Raw genomic sequence first — 6,000 nt, forward strand, 5'->3', positions numbered from 1 at the left:
CATGCTTAGAAAAGCAATGCACCTCAAACACTATAGTTGATATTGGTCAATCAACAACACTCTATATTTTCTGGGATCAACAAAAAAGACCATTATCACCACTATTTGGCTTGGAAAATATATGACTTTTAACCAAAAGTGACACTTCAAGAACCTAGTATATAATTGATATTGTTTAATGTCTCCAACATCAATCTCAAATGAGTTGCATGATCATCTTTAAAAATATAAAATACCAATACATCATTAATAAAGATAATAATAAATTTATCTATAAATGATTTGAATACACGGTTCATCAAATCCTTGAACATAGTTGGGGCATTAGTCACCAAAAGGCATAACTAAAAACTCATAGCGGCCATAACGAGTACTAAAAGCTATTTTCGCTAATTTTTTATTTTTTACCACCAACTGATGATACTCAAATCTCAAATATATATTTGAAAACACAGTTGTACCTTCAAACTAGTCAAATAAATCATCAATCATGGATGATATATACTTGTTCTTAATGGTCATCTCATTCAAATCTCTATAATCGATGCATATATATCATGCCATCCTTCTTTCTCACAAACAATGTAGGTACAACCCAATAAGATAAACTGGGTCCGATAAAACTTCTACCCGACAACTTCTACAACTATACTTTTAACTCAGGCTCTAACTTTCTATCTAAAATCTTCACATCACAGATACAAGCTTGATTATCCATCAAATAATCTTCAATTGATAATATAATAGAAATCCATAAGCTAAAGTAATGGGAAGTAAGCTCAATCAAGCAACAAATCTCACAAATATAAATAAATTGCTACATTCAAAATCAAATGAAATTTTACTTGGTTGTGCATAAATGAAATTTATACTTGTCACAATATCATATGCATCCTTAGCATCTTGTTGAGTCAGATCATGAACTTCAAGATGAGCTAAAACAATAGCAACATGAGCAACATAACATCTCTACTCTCTTCTACAAAACTTTTAGTGAATCTCCCATGGCCCCTACCACTTGATCCTTCACTAAAAGTTCTTGATGGAACCATCTTTTGTTGTTTATCAACCGTTTGGTCTATTAAAGCATTAGATCAACTCTCAAATGCTTTTAGAGAGACTGTGTTGTCTTATGGCTAAGCTAACCGCACTTTAAACACTGTCCATAAAATAAATAACCTTAATTTTGATGTCTCCTTTGACATGAAGTATAATTTGGAGCACTACTCACTGAGATAGATGAACCCTTGCTCTTAGAAGTTGTAGACACTCTCCCAGAATCATATGACCCAAATTGAATATTCTTCTCAACAACGCCCCTTTTCGAAGATTCATCATCAAATATCTTTCAGATCACATTCAAATATTGGTGAGTAGATATCAAATTATTTTTTATCAATCTCTCTCTCTAAACTAACTAAGTGACATTTTGATCTTGGATGGAACGATTAGATGTTCAAATTATCCCTAAATCCTCCAAAAATTCAATAGTACTTCTCCTCTGATGTACTAACTAATTGTGAAGCATATCAAGCCAATGTAGTAAATTTAACATTATATCAAATTATTTTCTTGTTCCCGTGAACCAATATAAAAAAATACTATTGCATATAGTGTCTAGCTGATGAATGTACAAACCAATCTGTATAAGTAGCAATAAACTACTCAAAATTAATCTCAGCATTTAGCTAGCCTTAAAAAATCTTCCTTTACTTGCCTAGCCACCATTATTCAATTTCACCATTAAGTTAAAACACTACTAGGGTTACCTTATAGTTCATTAAACTCTACATGCTACAAAGGACTTCTTTAATCTTACTAACCAGTCCTCAACTACTTGAGGCTCCACTGCCCCTTTGAAATGACATGGTTTCAATCTAAAATATAATTATAAATGTCTATCTCCTCTCTCAACTCTCGAAGTAGACATTTTGCTCTGAGCATCACACATTATGCCGGTAAAAAAAAAACTGACTCGTGAAATATGATAAAACAACTCTCATTGTAATATGTATTGCCCCAACGTAACTAAAACTTTGTCTTTCTGTCATGTCCTGATCTAGAGCGTCCATAATTTTCTAATACTTATACTTGATATGCACATGAATTAACTTAATATAGCTTATAAGAAAATCGGTAAGAAAGAAAATTAATCTTAAACTACCAAAAAACTCTATGTCATTTATTGACTATAGCTTAATTCCTCCAAATCAATTTCTCTAATACCAAAAATTTATCATGAATCGTCCTTGTGCCGACTAACTACGATAGCTCAACCTGATCCATTGAATAACTGCAGAGGAGGATGTTTGACTATAAAGCTTGGATATTCTACCTCTTAAAGTAAGAGATGAGATAAAAGAGTCATCAGTTGATGAGGAAATACATGATAATGAGGCTAATATTGCAAATGCTTATGGACTTGAAAGCTTAATTGTAATTGACACACAATTATCGATTAAGACTGCCCCACCCCATAATATAAAGTAAAAATATTAAAAACATAATTCAGGTAGTATAAATTTTTTTATAAATTTTCTTTTAAATCAAATTTAAAAATTAGTTTATGCTTCTGCATCTATTAATGAAGCTATGTCTACTTAAAATGCTTCTCTGTATTCTGCTACAATATGTGGTGCTTTGGAGAAGTTAGCTAATATATTATAGATAATCAAGGACATTGAGTTTTATGAAGTAGCTCTAGATTCCCAGAAGGATAAAAATGAAAGAGAGGATTTTATGCATATTCCCAATGATGAAAAATAGGATCACTCAGAAGAAAATACTTGAAGTCTTTAATCTAATTCAATAATGCAAACATATATTTGATCACTATATATTGCATAGTTTGGTTTCAAATTCCTTAACTACTTACAATAATTACATTTTCTAAAATGTACTAGGCAATTTTTTCTTCCAAATAATAGAAATGTCATTAACTATGATAGTTTATTTCTCATGTAAATTTATTCATTCAAATTATATTTTTTATACTCCACATATACATGAAATCACTTAATATATATTTATTATAAACATTATGAGTTATATCTTACTTGAAAGTTGATTTGACTTTAGAGCCAGCATAATGTATGTATGTTTTCTATTGTGATGATGTAACATCTCTACATGTCATTGAGATTCACAAACAATTAATGCTCTCATTTCTAGTTGAATGCTTATTTATCTGACATATCTTATAGATTATGATTTCATCTCAACATATATTCTTTCTTATTTTTATTCATTATAATATACGTATTTCTCATTTTATCTTTTATAAATTTGCTATTTTTTTATTTTTTTTTTATAGATGATTGATACTGTTTGAAGAAGTGTCTCACTATGATGGTGATTATTGCGATGATGAATGCCTATCAACTTAGGAGCAAATAGGATATGCTCAATTTTGTATTCTAAATAACAAAATAACATGTTTGATCATTGACAGTCCATGTATGACATCTACTCATACTGGGATAAATGGGTGCTTGATCTTGTATATGAACGTCAAGTGAGATTTTAAAATATGTCTAGAATATCACAAATAATATTTATTAACTTGCTTAAATCATCTCATGATTTACGTGGATCTTAAAGAATAGCATCTAGAGGTCATTGCAATTACATTATATTTCACAAGGCATAATGAATCTATTAAAGCTTCATGTGAATGTTTACAACACTTAACGTAAATAATAAGTAGATATTTTTATATTGGACTTCAAGAATTAATTAAGTTATTAATGAACGTTTCAACACTAATAAATATTTGATTTTGTAATATTCCCTCTAAAATTCTTTGAGATACATGCTATATGTCATATTTCAAGGATTGTATTACAACTATTTCTGATACACATGTTCATGCTTACAACCTTATTGAGGATTAAAGAGCTTACATAGGATGACATAACTCAACAACACAAAATATAATTATTGTAATTGTTTTTAGTATGTGCCTCACCTTTGTTGCATCGGGATGGAAGGGTTCAACTCAAGGCACTCATATTTTTAAGAGTGTCGTGACAAATCAAAAAACTAATTTTCCTTCACCATCACCGTATATTGGAATCTCAAACTTCCAGGGTCAAGATTTTAATCTTAATGCAAATGATGAGAAGCCCCAACATAATTTGGTTCTTCTTATAGAAACCTATGAAGTAGCTCTTCTCAAAGCTGCTTTAACCAAAAAAGTGAGACCTCAACCTAACTTCATTGGGCGCTTAGTCTTATTGTGTATCAAGGCTGTTGAGAAATGTCCTCTATGCAACAATTTTTTCCCTTATGGGAGGGGACGTGCGTCTTTAAAACTTTGATCAAGCCATGAGTTTTCAATTTGAAAGGAAAGACACTCCCTCTAACATGGAACATAGAGAATCTTCACAAACATTATTAAAGATCAACACATTCATGACATTACAATTGTTATTTTTTTTCATTTTTAATTGGTGTTCCATCACCACTTTGTATTTATGTGTTTTCTTTCATTTGTGTATGCTTTGATTTCCTTTCAATATTTGATGCCCTCAATGTTGTTTAAGTAATAAAGTTGTTGTTTTTTCTTTGAGCACTTCACTTTGTTTGAATACAATTGTAACACATTTTTGAGAAAATTTAAGGCTGCTTTACGGGCTCATGTGAACAACATCCCCATACGAGGCAATAAATCAAAAAAATAATAACAAAAATTTTTCTATTGTCATTCTTGAATATGGTCACAACCATATTTTAAAAAAAGTGTGCAAGTTATTTTAACCTATGTCCCAAATTTGAAATATTTGAAACATTTTCTAACACTTTATTCTAAGCTTAATCGACACCACTGCACTAGAGGAACTGATTCAACCTCTTCCATAGTAGGTTACCGTCATTGAGTACAAGCCACCAACCAAACAACTCTAAGATATGTCAAAAAATCTTTGGTGGACTTCATCCAATCTCTTTCATCACAATTTACGATCATCAAAAAGGTGCTTCGAATAACAACTTATGATAGGGTGTGCATCCCTCATTATGAGGCTTTTGTTCATCTTTGGTAGCTCAACCCAATAGGAGTTAACTTTGTTTGAGTAACTTCAAAAATATTTAGTAACTCTCAAATTGCTTTATAATTCAAGATTGTATTGTGGTATAGACTATAAAGAAACATTCAAAGAGTTTAATGTAAAATATATGCACTATCAAATATATATAAAATATTGCATCGAATCAGCCCAAAGATGTGCAAATAAACGTATTGTCACCATGTAACAAAAACACGCCAAGCAACTGAAAATTTACAAAGACCAAAATAATGACATGAAAGCTACAACAAGTCAGTATAAATAATAAATAGTACTCTACTACAATATCCTTCTCATCGTAAGGGATGCACTCCTGCAAGCCACCACATACCTCTTCACCTTCTAAGCAAGAGGGGGATCTTCGGAGGCTTGGTTGGGAGTAAGTCCTTGAATATTAGCTCTGGCTTGACGGTGCACTACTCGGGTCCCCTTCAGAAACCTCCGATGAATCCCTTTTCAATACATTCCTTCTGCAATTCTTTCACTTTGTCGGCACTATTTTTGGTGTGGGGTTTGCCCGTAAGAAGCAATCGGTCATCGGAATTGAAATCCCGTTGCCCGCTTCGGAAGGACGTTTTAAAAAAATTTAGTTTTGAAAAAGATGAAGTCAAACTAACCTCATAATTTTCATAGTTTAAATGAAAGAGCGTTGTTGACCTCACTTTTGGGTGAGGGTTTTGCACCTGTTGACCTCACTTTTGGGTGAGGGTTTTGGGTCTTTCCTTTAGTGACTAAGATCTAGCCTTAGGAATTTCCTAATGACTATCTTAGCATCTTAGAAATGGTACCCACCTTCTCCTTAGACATTTCAACCAAGTCTTTGTTCTCTATGTGGGTTCTATATGTGATCAATAATTTTTTAATACAAAGATTAGAGATTACATAAGGGAACCCTGCTGAGAATTCCTATAGGACTTTTGGACCATAGGAAAGT

Source organism: Phalaenopsis equestris, unplaced genomic scaffold, assembly GCF_001263595.1.
Source record: "Phalaenopsis equestris unplaced genomic scaffold, ASM126359v1 Scaffold000202, whole genome shotgun sequence".
In the NCBI taxonomy this organism is placed as follows: domain Eukaryota; kingdom Viridiplantae; phylum Streptophyta; class Magnoliopsida; order Asparagales; family Orchidaceae; genus Phalaenopsis; species Phalaenopsis equestris.